We start from the raw sequence: 14860 nt of genomic DNA on the forward strand, positions 1-14860 counted from the left end.
TTTATCTTCATCTTGTAAGCTGATAAAAATAACCAAAAGCTTGGAATCATAAATGCTGGTCATATTGTAGGAAGGTAAACAATGAACTATTTTTTTTTTAATAATAGCTTTTTATTTTCAAAATACAAGCAAAGATGGTTATCCCCATTCATCCTCACAAAACCTTTTGTTCCAAATCTTTCTTTCTCCCTTGTCCCTACTCCTCTTCCCTAAACAGCAAGCGATCCAATATATGTTAAGTATGTGCAATTCTATGTATACTTCCACATTTAATTTAATTAATTGATCTATAAATGGAGTTGCAAAATAGTTCTAGCATTCTGAATTTCAATTCAGAATTACCCAACAAAGAAAATACTGCTATTCGGCATTTCCTTTGAAACCATAACTAATTACTGGGCATGTAAGCTAAGGAAGTCAAGACTGAAAAAATACACACATTATATTTAAAAAAAATTATTTATAGTAGCACCATATGGAGTAGAAAAAAAGTGGAAGAAAAGTAAATATTCATTGACTTTAAAATAGTCAAATAAATTATAATGGATAAACACACTAACATATTAATAAAATATTGAATATTCAAATGTGCAAAGATTTGAAAAAATGAATTAGAATTTTTATTTATTTTTTTTTCAAAACATATGCAAGGAAAAATTTTCCACACTGACCCTTACAAAGCTTTGTGTTCCAATCCCACTCCCTTTCACTCACCCTCTGCCTTAGATGGCAAATATTCCAATATGTGTTAAACATGGTAAAATATATATGTAAATAAAATATAGGCATGCATATTTATACAATTATTTTACTGAACAAGAGAAATCATATCAAAAAGGAAAAAATGAGGAAATAAAAAAAAGCAAACAACAACAAAATAATTGAAAATGTTTGTTGTAATCCATATTCGGTTCCCACAGTCCTCTTTCTGAGTGTAGTCGGCTCTCTTCCTCACACAACCATTGGAACTGGCCTAAATCTTCTCATTGTTGAGAAGAGCCATCTGCATCAGAATTGATCATCATATAATCTTGCTATTGCCATGTAAAATGATCTCTTGGTTTTGCTCAGTTCACTTAGCATCAATTCATATAAGTCTTTACAAGCTTCTTCAAAATCATTCTGCTGATTGGTTCTTATACAACAATAATATTCCATGACATTCATATACCATAACTTATTCAACCATTCTTCAAATGATGGGGATCCACTCAGTTTCCAGTTTCTTGTCCCTACAAAAAAGACTGTCACAAATATTTTTTGCAAATGTGGGTCCCTTTCCTTTTTTAAAGGGATATAGGCCCAATAAAAACACTGCTGAATCAAAGGGAATGCACAGTTTGATAACTTTTTGAGCATAGTTTCAAATTGCCTTTATCAGAACCATTAAATGTAAAGATGTTTTCCCAATTTATTGCTTCCCTTCTAATGCTGTCTGTATTAGTTTTGTTTGTACAAAAATTTTTTAACTTAATGTTATCAAAATTATTTATTTTGTGATCAATAATGAACTCCAGTTGTTCTTTGCTCACAAGTTCCTTCCTTCTCTGCAGATCTGAGAGGTAAACTATACTATGTTATTCTAATTCGCTTATAATATCACTCTTTATGTCTAAATCATGAACCCATTTTAACCTTGTCTTGGTATATGGCATTAGATGTGGGTCAATGCCTAGTTTCTGCCATACTAGTTTCCAATTTTCCCAGCAGTTTTTGTCAAATAGTGAGTTCTTATCCCAAAAGCTGAGGTCTTTGGGTTTGTCAAACACTAGATTAAGATAGTCATTGATTATTTTGTCCTGTGTATCTAACCTATTCCACTGATCAACTAGTCTATTTCTTAGCCAGTACCAAAAAGTTTCAATGACCACAGCTTTATAATATAGTTTTAGGTCTGGCACAGCTAGACCACCTTCACTGGCATTTTTTTTTTCATTAATTCCCTCAAAATTCTTGACCTTTTGTTCTTCCAGATAAACTTTGTTATTATTTTTATAGGTTTTTAAAATAATTTCTTGGAAGTTTGATTGTTATGGCACTAAATAAGTAGATTAATTTAAATAGTATTACTATTTTTATTATATTAGCTCAGCTCACCCATGAGCACTTAATATTTTTCCAATTGATTATATCTAACTTTATTTGTGTGGAAAGTGTTTTATAATTGTCTTCATATAGTTCCTGACTTTGCCTTGGTAGATAGATTCTTAAATATTTTATATTATTGGAAGTTATTTTAAATGGAATTTCTCTTTGTATCTCTTGCTGCTGGACTTTGTTGGTAACATATAACAATGCTAAAGTTGTGAATTGTTTCTAGTAATTTATTTGGTTGATTTTCAAGAGTTCTCTATGTATACCATTATATCATCTGCAAAAAGTAACAACTAGGTTTCCTCATTGTTTACTCTAATTCCTTTATTCTCCTCTTCTTCTTTTACTATCAAAATTAACATTTCTAATACAAAATTGAATAATAATGGTAATAGTGAACAACTTTGTTCTATCCCTGATCTTACTGGGAATGGTTCTAGTTTGTTCTCATTGTATATGATGCTTGCTGATGATTTTAGATAAATACTACTTATCATATTAAGGAAAATTCTATTCTGCTACTCTCTAATGTTTTTGATAGGAATGGGTGTTGGATTTTATCAAAAAAATTTCTGCATCTATTAAGTTAATCACATGATTTTTTGTTAATTTGGTTATTGATATAATGAATCATGTTAATAACTTTCCTACTATTGGACCAGTCCTGCATCACTAGTATAAATCCTACTTGGTCATAATGTATTATCCTGGGGATGACTTTCTGTAATCTCTGCCCTACTATTTTATTTAAGATTTTTTTATCAATATTCATTAGGGAAATTGGTATATAATTTTTCTTCTCTGTTTTCATCCTATCTGATTTAGGTATCATCACCATCAGCACTAGTCATAAAAGGAATTTGGTACAACTCCTTATTTCTCAATTTTTTCAAATAGTTTGCATAATATTGATATTAATTGTTCTTTAAATGTCTGGTAGAATTCATATATAAAACATTTGGCCTTGAAGATTTTTTCTTAAGAAGATGATTGAGATTTTGTTCTATTTCTTTTTCTAAAATGGGACTATTTAAATAAGTTATTTCCTCTTCTGTTAATCTGAACAAACTATAATTTTTTAAATATTCCTCCATTTCACTTAGATTATAAAATTTATTGATATATAGATGGGCAAAATAATTCCCAATTATTGGTCCAATTTCCTCTTCCATTGGTGAAAAGTTCTCCCTTTTCATTTTTGAGACTAACAATTTGATTTTCCTCTTTCCTTTTTCTAATCAAATTAGCTAAAAGTTTATCTATTTTGTTTTTTTTTTTTTTATAAAACCAACTCTTAGCTTTATTTATTAATTCAATAGTTTTCTTACTTTCAATTTTATTAATCTCCCCTTTTATTTCAGAATTTCAAATTTAGCATTTAATAAGGAATTTTTAATTTGTTCTTTTTCTAGATTTTTAATTGCAAACCCAATTCATCAATCTTCTCCTTCTCTATTTTATGCAAGTAAGTACCTAGAAATATAAAAATTCCCTTAATAACAATTTTGGCTTCATCCCACAAATTTTTGTATGTTGTCTCATTATTGTCATTCTCTTGGATGAAATTACTGATTGTGTCTAGGATTTGTTTCACCCATTCGTTATTTAGAATTCAATCAAAATTTTATATATGTTTTCCCCTGGCCTTTTATTGCATGTACTTTTTATTGTATCATTACCTGAAAAAATACATTTGCCATTTCTGCTCTTCTGCATTTGATTTTGAGGTCTTTATGCCCTAACATATAGGCAATTTTTGTATAGATTCCATGTACCACCAAGAAAAAAATGTGTACTCTCTTCTGACTCCATTCAATTATTTCCAAAGATCTATCATGTTGGAATCCTTACTAACTGCTAAGTAATTAGAGTTGATCTAATCTTACAAGAAGTTGTTTTGGCCAGAACCTGAAACAAGGCACTAAGTAGAACTAATTAAGACAAGGCTTGTGTTCACACCTTTACTCACTGGAGTCCACAAGTATGCTAACTTCACAAAGTACACTTTCTACACCTCCCTTAAAGCTCATTGGGCCAGAGAGCACTATGGGAGAAAACCCATAATCCCATTCTCTCAGAAGAGGCAGATAAAAGGCCAGCGATGAGGGCTCTATGGCAGAATACATTTTTTCCTCTTGGCTGGCTGATCGTGCTGGACTCGAGAGGAGCGACTCTGGTGCAGAGAACACTTTGACGGATTTCAGTGGAGCTACGCCAGAAGCCCTCTCTCCGCGGCAAGTTGGTGGCTGGGCTCCCCAGAAGGAGATAAGAGAGACCTTCCATCTCTGTCTTGGTTGGAGGCAGAAGAAAGCAGAGGCAGAAGCTGAAGGACAGAACCTTTGGATTTGGAGACATCCGAAGGGCTCCAAGCCTCTAAACCGGCTGTGCTTTGAGAAGAACAAATTCCAACTTTTGAACTCTAACATTTGGCGCCCAAGCGTGGGAACCAAGGACCCTACTTTCACTGAAGAAGTCTCCAGTGACCAGGAACTGAGTGAGTACAACCTTTTTTGGCTGAAATGGGACAGATCCTAGGTAAAGATTCTCCATCCCCCACCCCAACCCCCCCAACCCCAGCCCCATTCAGGAGTGGTGCTATAGAAAGCCTGCTTAAGCTGATAGAAGATCAAGGGCTACTTGTAACTTGGGGATAGGCAGCTAGACTTCTGGCTACATTAAAACGCACCTCCCCTTGGCTCTTAGAGGAAGAGAAAATCTCTCTAAAAAACTGGGCATTGGTTGGTCAACAGCTCTCCGCATATTACAATGAAAACGGTCCTCGTTCAGTTTCCATTGAAGTATTCTTTTTATACAATACGATACAGATGGCCTTAAAATACCGTACTTGTTCTAGGAGAAAAAGAAAAAACTCTAGGAATAGCCAAAGGAGGAAGCCTGAGATAAAGGAGGAAGACAAAGAACAGATTAATGGCCATATCCCCACAGGGAAGGGAGACTTAAGTGAGGCTCAAGGGTGGGGTGAATCTGAGGCAGCTTCAGCTCCACCTAAGGAGCAGGTAATTGGCTCTCCTCCATCAACTCCACACTCTGGGATGGAGGGAGGAGGGGTAGTGGGGGGGGCAGTGACAGCACCAGCACCTCCCCCCCAATATCCAGCACCTCCCCCCCAGCATCCAGCACCTCCTCCTATGAGTAGATTGCAAAAGGGACTAATTAAGGCCAGAGAAGAAGGGAAAAATGTATCAGAATTTCAACACCACATTTTTCCTGTAATTCAACAGTTTAATTCTTCAGGTCAAGAAAGTAGAAGATACTCACCTTTTGATATAGAAATCCTCAAAGACCTGAAAAAAACTTGCACTCTTTATGGGGCTACATCAGCTTATGTTAAGATGCTATTACAAAATTTGTCTTTTGAAATCTTGACCCCTAATGACTGGAAATCTATAGCAAAAATATGCCTAGAACCTGGAAAGAACTACTTGTGGCTTTCTGAATATAGTGAGCTCTGTAGGATACAAGCCCAACAAAATATTCAAAGTGGAGTTCATACGGCAATCATCTGTGACCTACTAACAGGTACAGGTCCTTATGCAGATGTTGCAGCACAAATTGGTTATTCTGTAGCAGCATATCAGCAAATTGCTGATAATGCTATCAAAGCGTGGGCTTCTCTTCACAATAAAGACGACAAGGGAGGGGCCTTCACAAAAATAACACAAGGGCCAAATGAACCCTTCGCTGACTTTGTGGGACGTTTGCAGACAGCTATCATAAGAACAAATGGAGAAAATGCAATAACAGACATCTTGATAAGGCAACTTGCTAAGGAAAATGCTAATGAGGTTTGCAGAAGAATTATACTAGAACTGCGCAAGGATGCTCCTTTAGAGGAGCTCATAAGACGCTGTGCCACAGTGGGCACAGGTGCCTTTTATAGCCAGGCTATGATGCAGACTTCCCAAAATCCAAACATGAGAAGACAGAGTCCCTCTTGGCAAGGGACTTCCAGAGAGATTCGCAGATGCTTTCAGTGTGGAAAAGTAGGACATCTGAAAGCTCAATGTTGGTATAGAGATAGAATGGGAAAACAAGGTGGGAGAACAAGACCCCAAACCCCATGTCCAAAATGCAACAGAGGCTTCCATTGGGCCTCAGAATGCAGACAGATTCAGGGAAACGGGATGAGGGGCCCAGTCCCAGGGCCCAAGGCAAAAAACACTTGGGGCATGATGGCAGCCAATGGTGCACCCAGAGAGTGCCTAGAAGTCCAGTACCCAGACATGACCAATCAGCCAGAAAGCCATATGATGGGAGAAGGGGATTACACCGTCAACCAGCCAGGAAGCAACCTGATGGCAGAAGGGAATTATAATTGGGGAGAATAGAGCTGTATGCAGCTGGAACAACTGAGATACCCCCTGGAGAGGTGAAATCTGTTCCTCTCCAGCCTATGGATACCCTACCTCCAGGCACAGTAGGCTTGACCATTTCACCTCCTTGTATGTACAAAACAGTGTCCATCCACACACTGATGTGGGAAACTGGGGAATGTGTAGATAATATCCCAGTCACTAATACAGGTAGACAATGTGTGACTTATCACCCAGGAGACGTAGTAGCATCAGGTTTACTCATACAGAATCCTAATAAGCAGCCTCGTGATAGTCACCCAGGTTCTGACTCCAGACCACAAAATCCAGGAATATACTGGACAGCAGCAGTAACGGCTGACCGACCTATGCTCACTATCTATATAAATGGCCTACCATTGGAAGGATTGGTAGACACAGGTGCAGATCGTACAGTTATTAGAGGTGCCAGTTGGCCCAGTCACTGGCCAAAGATTAAAGCAGATACCTATATGTCTGGAGTAGGAGGATCAATAGCAGCTGAAGTTAGTGCTGCCCCTATGAGATGGACTTTTGAAGGCAAAACAGGAGTTTTTACTCCTTTTATAGTTGAAAAAATCCCCATAATCTGTGGGGAAGAGACGTTTTACAACAATTGGGGTTAAAAATGAGTACTTCGGTTTTTTAAGCAGGGCTGCTGTTGAAGGCCTGCCAACACTTTCACCTATTCCTATCCAATGGAAAACTGATACACCAGTGTGGATAGAACAGTAGCCCTTAAGTAGCGATAAAATTCAGGCCTTATTAGATATAGTACAGGAGCAGCTTGAACAAGGGCATTTACAACCTTCTCTAAGTCCTTGGAATTCACCGGTGTTCGTTGTAAAAAACAAATCGGGAAAATGGAGGATGCTCACTGATTTAAGAAAAGTGAACGAACAGATGGAAACTATGGGAACTCTTCAGCCTGGACTTCCATCTCCTACTCAGCTTCCTAGAGAATGGCCTCTTTGGGTTATAGACATCAAGGATTGTTTCTATTCCATTCCTCTGGATAAGGAGGATATGAAGAGATTTGCCTTTTCGGTGCCCAGTGTCAATTTAGCTGAGCCTTATAAAAGATATGAATGGACGGTTTTGCCACAGGGAATGAAGAACAGCCCCACTATGTGTCAAATGTATGTTGCTGCTGCTCTTGCTCCAATAAGAAAAGCATTTCCAAAAGTTATGCTATTACATTATATGAATGATATATTGGGATGTGCACCGGAGGAACAAATTCTAGAAGCATGTCTACAAAAAACCATAGAAACACTAAGATACTACAAACTTCATATCGCTACAGAAAAAATTCAAAGGCACGCTCCTTTTCAATATTTAGGATATGAAATATATCCTAAGGCACTTACACTACAAAAACTGTCTTTAAGAACAGAGAGGTTGAACACCTTAAATGATTTCCAAAAATTAATAGGAGATATCCAATGGATGCGTCCAGTATTAGGTTTAACTACCAATCAATTGCAACCCCTATATGACATTTTAAGGGGAGACACTGCTTTAAATTCACCACGCCGGCTTACAAAAGAAGCTCAAGAGACCTTGAGAGAAGTTGAACTGGCTTTATCCAATGTAGTTGAGAGAGTAACTCAAAAACCCTTGGAAATATCAGTTTTTGCTACAAAAGAAGCACCCACAGCAGTCCTTCATCAAGGAGACAGTGTGATAGAGTGGGTGAACCTCCCAGCACAACCAGAACAAAGCCTTACGCCTTACCCAGTGCTTGTGGCTAGGATTCTATTAAAGGCCATTAAGCGAGCAGTACAATTATCTGGGACAAGACCTGACAAGATATATACCTTCTATACAAATGCACAAATTAATGTATGCTGTGAAACCATCCCAGAGTGGCAGATTTTATTGGCCACGGCTCCAAATTTTGCACATGGATATCCATTAAAGATAACCAGACTATTGCATAATTGGCAATGGATTTTTGAGGAGAAGGTTTCTAAGGTTCCTCTTGAAGGACCAACCATTTTTACAGACGCAGCCAAACAAAATATTTGCGCTGTATACTCTCATGATCTAACCGTAAAAAGAGTAGTCAGAACTCCTTTTCAGTCCACTCAGCAAAACGAATTATATGCGATCATGCTAGCTCTCACTTATTACCCAGGCGACATAAATATAATATCTGATTCAGCCTATTCAGTAGGTGTGGTACAAAGAATTGCCACAGCCCAAATAAAATTTGCAGCTTCTAATATATATCAGCTCTTTAAGGAACTTCAAGAGCAAGTGAGAAAGCATCCAGGAAAGATTTATATCCTGCATGTCCACTCACATAGTGGACTTCCAGGTCCTATTTTTGATGGAAATTCAAAGGCAGATAGCCTTTTAACTATGTTGGCCAGTACGCCTTTATTTCAGGAGGCCCAGGAATCCCATTCTAAATACCATCAGGCTGCTCGAGCTTTGCGTTTACAGTTTGGGATTACAAAAGAAGAAGCTAGGAGCATAGTAAAAAGCTGTACAGCTTGCCTTCCCTTCCACGCTCCTACACTGCCTCCAGGGAAGAACCCTCGTGGTTTGAGACCCAATGAAATCTGGCAAATGGATGTGACCCATTATAAATCTTTTGGTCGTCTGTCTTTTATCCACGTTGTGGTAGACACCTTTTCAGGATTCACTTTTGCCATACCAGCAGCAAAAGAGACAGCCCGAGTGGTCACTGAATTCCTCATTTAAGCATTCGCAATTATGGGTGTGCCACAAGAAATAAAAACGGATAATGGACCGGCATATACCTCCAAACATTTTGAACACTTTTGTGCACAGTATAAGATTTTACACACTACTGGCATACCCTTCAATCCTCAAGGTCAAGCAATAGTAGAAAGAAGAAACAGAGACATTAAGACACTCCTCCAAAAACAAAAGAAAGGGGGAGCCACGGGTAACCCTAGAGAACTTCTAAATTTAGTTCTCTATACCATTAATTTTTTAATCTTTGATAAAGATGCACTGGCTCCAGCAGACAGGCTTTATAACCCACCAGAAGAGCAGTGTCCAGTGCGAGCAGCTCCACTATCTTTAGATAATCGCCAGGTGATGTGGAGAGACCCAGAAAGTGGTGAATGGAAGGGACCAGATAGGCTAACTGCTTGGGGGAGAGGATTTGCTTGCATCTCTACAGGTGGAGAAGGAATCAGATGGGTGCCTACGAGCCGAATTCGACTTGTCCATCGCAGAAAGATGGAGCAGACCCTTGAAACAAAGGAGAAGACCCAAGAAATATCGGGTAGTTCTGTTGCTGATTGTGCTCACAAGAATTATTAGATTCCTGGCACATGAACTAATGGACAATGGAATCCTATTGGACTGTTTCTAGGACTTATGGACATGTGTAAATTTTCAGATTGATTCTTGTTATTTGTTACATTACTACTAGCCTGTGTTATATTGCTATGTGCTCATGTAAATTATGTATAATACCTCCCATATTGATGGATTTATGTATACCATGTATATCTGTTACAAAGTTCTGGCCCATATTGATGGATTTATGTGTACCCCCTCAGAAACCCCCTATGTTTTAAAACAAAAGAAAGGGGGAGATGTTGGAATCCTTACTAACTGCTAAGTAATTAGAGTTGATCTAATCTTACAAGAAGTTGTTTTGGCCAGAACCTGAAACAAGGTACTAAGTAGAACTAATTAAGACAAGGCTTGTGTTCACACCTTTACTCACTGGAGTCCACAAGTATGCTAGCTTCACAAAGTACACTTTCTACACCTCCCTTAAAGCTCATTGGGCCAGAGAGCACTATGGGAGAAAACCCATAATCCCATTCTCTCAGAAGAGGCAGATAAAAGGCCAGCGATGAGGGCTCTATGGCAGAATACATTTTTTCCTCTTGGCTGGCTGATCGCGCTGGACTCGAGAGGAGCGACTCTGGTGCAGAGAACACTTTGACGGATTTCAGTGGAGCTACGCCAGAAGCCCTCTCTCCGCGGCAAGTTGGTGGCTGGGCTCCCCAGAAGGAGATAAGAGAGACCTTCCATCTCTGTCTTGGTTGGAGGCAGAAGAAAGCAGAGGCGGAGGCTGAAGGACAGAACCTTTGGATTTGGAGACATCCGAAGGGCTCCAAGCCTCTAAACCGGCTGTGCTTTGAGAAGAACAAACTCCAACTTTTGAACTCTAACACTAACATACTTAACTTTCTAAAATTCTATTTACCTCCTTAATTTTTTTCATATTTATTTTGTAGTTCAATTTATCTAGTTCTGAGACAGGAAGGTTGAGATTCCCCCACTAGTATAGTTTTGTTGTCTATTTCTTTTTGCAGCTTTTCAAACTTCTCCTTTAGGAATATGGATGCTATTCCATTTCATGCATATGTGTTTAAGATTTATATTACTTCATTATCTATGGAACCCTTTAGCAAGATAAAATTTCCTTCCTTATCTCTTTTAATTACATCTATTTTTGCTTTTGCTTGATCTGAGATCAGGATTACTATTCCTGCTTGATTTCTGCACCTGAAGCATAATTAATTTCTGCTCCAGTCTTTTACCTTTACTCTAAATGTATCACTCTGCTTTAAATGTGTTTCTTGTAAACCCAACGTATATAGGATTCTGGCTTTTAATCCAGTCTACTATCAGCTTCTGTTTTATAGGAGAGTTCATCCCTTTCACATTCACAGTTAAAAATGACTAATTCTGTATTTTCCACCATCTTATTCATCCTGTTATGCTTTTCTCTTTACTTTCCTCAGTCCCTCCTCTGTAGTAGTTTTCTTCTGACACTACTGCCTCCCTCAAACATCCCTCCTCCTTTACAGCCCCTCTCCTTTTCTTATAAATTTCCTCTACTACTTCTGTTTTCCCTTCTATTAATTTCCCCCTTTCCTTTCCCATTTCCCTATAAGGTGAAATAAGTTTCTCTGTGAAACCAAACATGTCTAATATTCTCTCTTTGAGCCAAAACTGATGAGAGTAAGATTCCAACAATATTCAAAATAATTGAACATCCTCTCTTCTTTTCCTCAGTTATAATATGTCTTCTTTGCCTCTTTGCAAGATGTAATTTTCTTCATTTTACCTCTTTTCCCTCTTTTCCAGGACAATCCCCCTTCTACCTCTATTTTCTTTTTTATATTATCACAGTAAAATCAAATTATACCTATAACAGAGATGTAGTTATCTTTTTTTTTTTTTTTTTTTTTGAGTATCAAGCATGCTTTAGTCTCACAAAACTTTTTTTTTTTAATAACTTTTTATTGACAGAACCCATGCCAGGGTAATTTCTTACAGCATTATCCCTTGCACTCACTTCTGTTCTGGTTTTTCCCCTCCCTCCCTCCTTATCCCTCCACCCTCTCCTCCAAATGGCAAGCAGTCCTTTACATGTTAAATAAGTTACAGTATATCCTAGATACAATATATGTGTGCAGAACCGAACAATTCTCTTGTTGCACAGGGAGAATTGCATTCAGAAGGTATAAATAACCTGGAAAGAAAAGCAAAAATGCAAGCAGTTTATATTCATTTCCCAGTGTTCTTTCTTTGGATGTAGCTGCTTCTGTCCATCCTTGATCAAATGAAACTGAATTAACTCTCTTTATCGAAGAGATACACTTCCATCAGAATACATCCTCAAACAGTATCATTGTTGAGATATATAATGATCTCCTCGTTTGCTCATTTCACTTAGCATCAGTTCATGTAAGTCTCGCCAATCCTCTCTGTATTCATCCTGCTGGTCATTTCTTACAGAACAATAATATTCCATAACATTCATATACCACAATTTACTCAACCATTCTCCAATTGATAGGCATCTATTCATTTTCCAGCTTCTAGCCACTACAAACAGGGCTGCCACAAAAAATTGGCACATATAGGTCCTTTTCCCTTCTTTAGAATCTCTTTGGGGTATAAGCCCAGTAGGAACACTGCTGGATCAAATGATATGTACAGTTTGATAACTTTTGAACATAGTTCCAAATTGCTCTCCAGAATGGCTGGATGTGTTCACAATTCCACCAACAATGTATCAGTGTCCCTGTTTTCCCACATCCCCTCCAATATTCTGCATTATCTTTCCCTGTCATTCTAGCCAATCTGACAGGTGTGTAGTGGTATCTCAGAGTTGTCTTAATTTGCATTTCTCTGATTAATAATGATTTGGAAAATATTATCATATATTTATAAATAGTTTTAATTTCTTTGTCTGAGAATTGTCTGTTCATATCCTTTGACCATTTATCAATTGGAGAATGGCTTGATTTTTTATAAATTAGAGTCAATTCTCCATATATTTTGGAAATGAGGCCTTTATCAGAACCTTTGACTGCAAAAATATTTTCCCAGTTTATTGTTTCCCTTCTAAAGAGATGTAGTTCTCAATAGTTCTTTCTGTTTTACCTTTTTTATGCTTCTCTTGAGGTCTGTATTTGGAGATCATTTTTTTAACTCTAGTCTTATCATCATAAATAATTGAAATTCACCTGTATCATTGAATGTACATCTTCTTCCCTGAAAGAAAATGCTCAATTTAGTTGAATAGTTGGTTCTTGGCTGCAATCAGATTCTATTCCCTTCTATCCTTTAAGGTAGTAACTTCTAGGTCCTGGATAATCCTGATTGTGGCTCCTCAATATTTAAATTGTTTCTTTCTGGCTGCTTGCAATATTTTTTCCTTGGTTTGATAATTTTGAAATTTAGCTATGATATCCTTTGTAATTTTAATTTTGGTGTCTTTTTCAGGAGGTGATTGATGAATGCTTTCAATAGCTATTTTGTCTTCTGGTTCTAAGACATCAGGGCAATTTTACTTCAATTACATATACATTTATATTTATTGTAATGTTTACCTTCTTTTTTCATTATGAATTTTAGGGAGTCCAATATTCTTTAGATTGCCTCTCCTAGATCTATTTTCCAGAGCAGTTGTTTTTCCAATGAGGTATTTTACATTTTCTTCTATTTTTTAATGTTTTTATTTAATTGTTTCTTGATTTCTCTTTAAGTCATTCATTTCCATTTATTCAGTTCTAATTTTTAGTGAATTATTTTCTTCAGTTACCTTTGTTAGTTCCTTTTGTATTTGGCCAACTTAATTTTTAAAAGAGTTGTTTTGTTCTATGGATTTTTTTTTTCCATTTCAGGAATTCTGTTTTTCAGAATCTTTTTCAAAGAGTTGTTTTCTTTTTCCATTTCATCAAATCTATTTTGTAAGGAGCTATATGCTTTTTTCCATTTCATTAAATCTATTCTATAAGAAGGTTTCTTCAGATGATTTCTGTGTTTTCTTTTCTACAGCCTTTTGCAAAGTTCTCATTTCCTTTCTCCATTTTTCTCTTAACTCTCTTTTAAAATCCTTTTTGAATTCTTCCAAGAATGCCTTGTGAGATGGAGACCAATTCATATCACCCTTTGGGGCTTCATCTGGAGACAGTCAGCTTTTAGTGTCCTTGGGGTTTGAAATTTGTTCTTTTCTTTCCCCACCAAAAAAAAAAAAAAAAAAAAAAAAAAAAAAAACAAACAAAAAAAAAAAACTATCTATGGTCAGAGTTCGTTTTTGATTTTTTTTTTTTTTTGCTCATTTAAAAAAAAAAAAGATTTAAAAGACTGAGGTCTGCTTTTAAGGCAAAGAGGATGTTGTGCAACCTTCCTCTACAGGTGACAAAGCTATGCTGGGCCAGTATTGACCAACTCTCTTTATTGTATAGATGTAGCTAGTTCTGGATATTTTGGAATTTAGGGGCTCATTATTTGTGTATTTGTTTTGCATGTCTTATAGCCAATCTGCTGATCTACTGGCTTGCAAACAGGACAGAGTAGCCAACATAGCTGTATATTCTTCCCAGTAGATTCCCCAGCAAATAGAGCCCACACCACCCTGACTCTCTGTACTACCTATGCTGGGGAGCCTACACTTGGCTGTCTGTACCCGGCATGCCTCCCTCCATTCCAGATTGAAACAGACCTTTTCTGAAGATCTTCCAAATTATCTTTTGCTGGAAATTCATTACACTCCAAACATTTTTGGGTTCTGCCACTCCAAAACCAGTTCAGAGGCCCAATTTGCTGCCAATCTGAGGAATATGGGGAGTGTTCAGAAACAGACATGTCTCCCCTCTGCCACTTGACTCCACCCCACTGAATTAGAATTAAAGAAGAATCAAAAGAAAAAAAAAATATATATATATATATATATATATATATATATATATACATGAACTATTATGATATAAATAAGTATTGTGAGTAACTGAAAAATCAGTGAAAATTCCATTTAACTATCCATGAAGCATAACACTGGTTTCCTCATGGTAGTGAAGTAGATTATTACTAGGAGACAAAATGACAAACATTGCTTTTGATAAAGGGCTTTACACAGTTTTGGTACAAAGCATGTGATTAAAAAATTTTTGCTTCTT

Source organism: Antechinus flavipes, chromosome 5 (genome assembly GCF_016432865.1).
Source record: "Antechinus flavipes isolate AdamAnt ecotype Samford, QLD, Australia chromosome 5, AdamAnt_v2, whole genome shotgun sequence".
Classification (NCBI taxonomy): domain Eukaryota; kingdom Metazoa; phylum Chordata; class Mammalia; order Dasyuromorphia; family Dasyuridae; genus Antechinus; species Antechinus flavipes.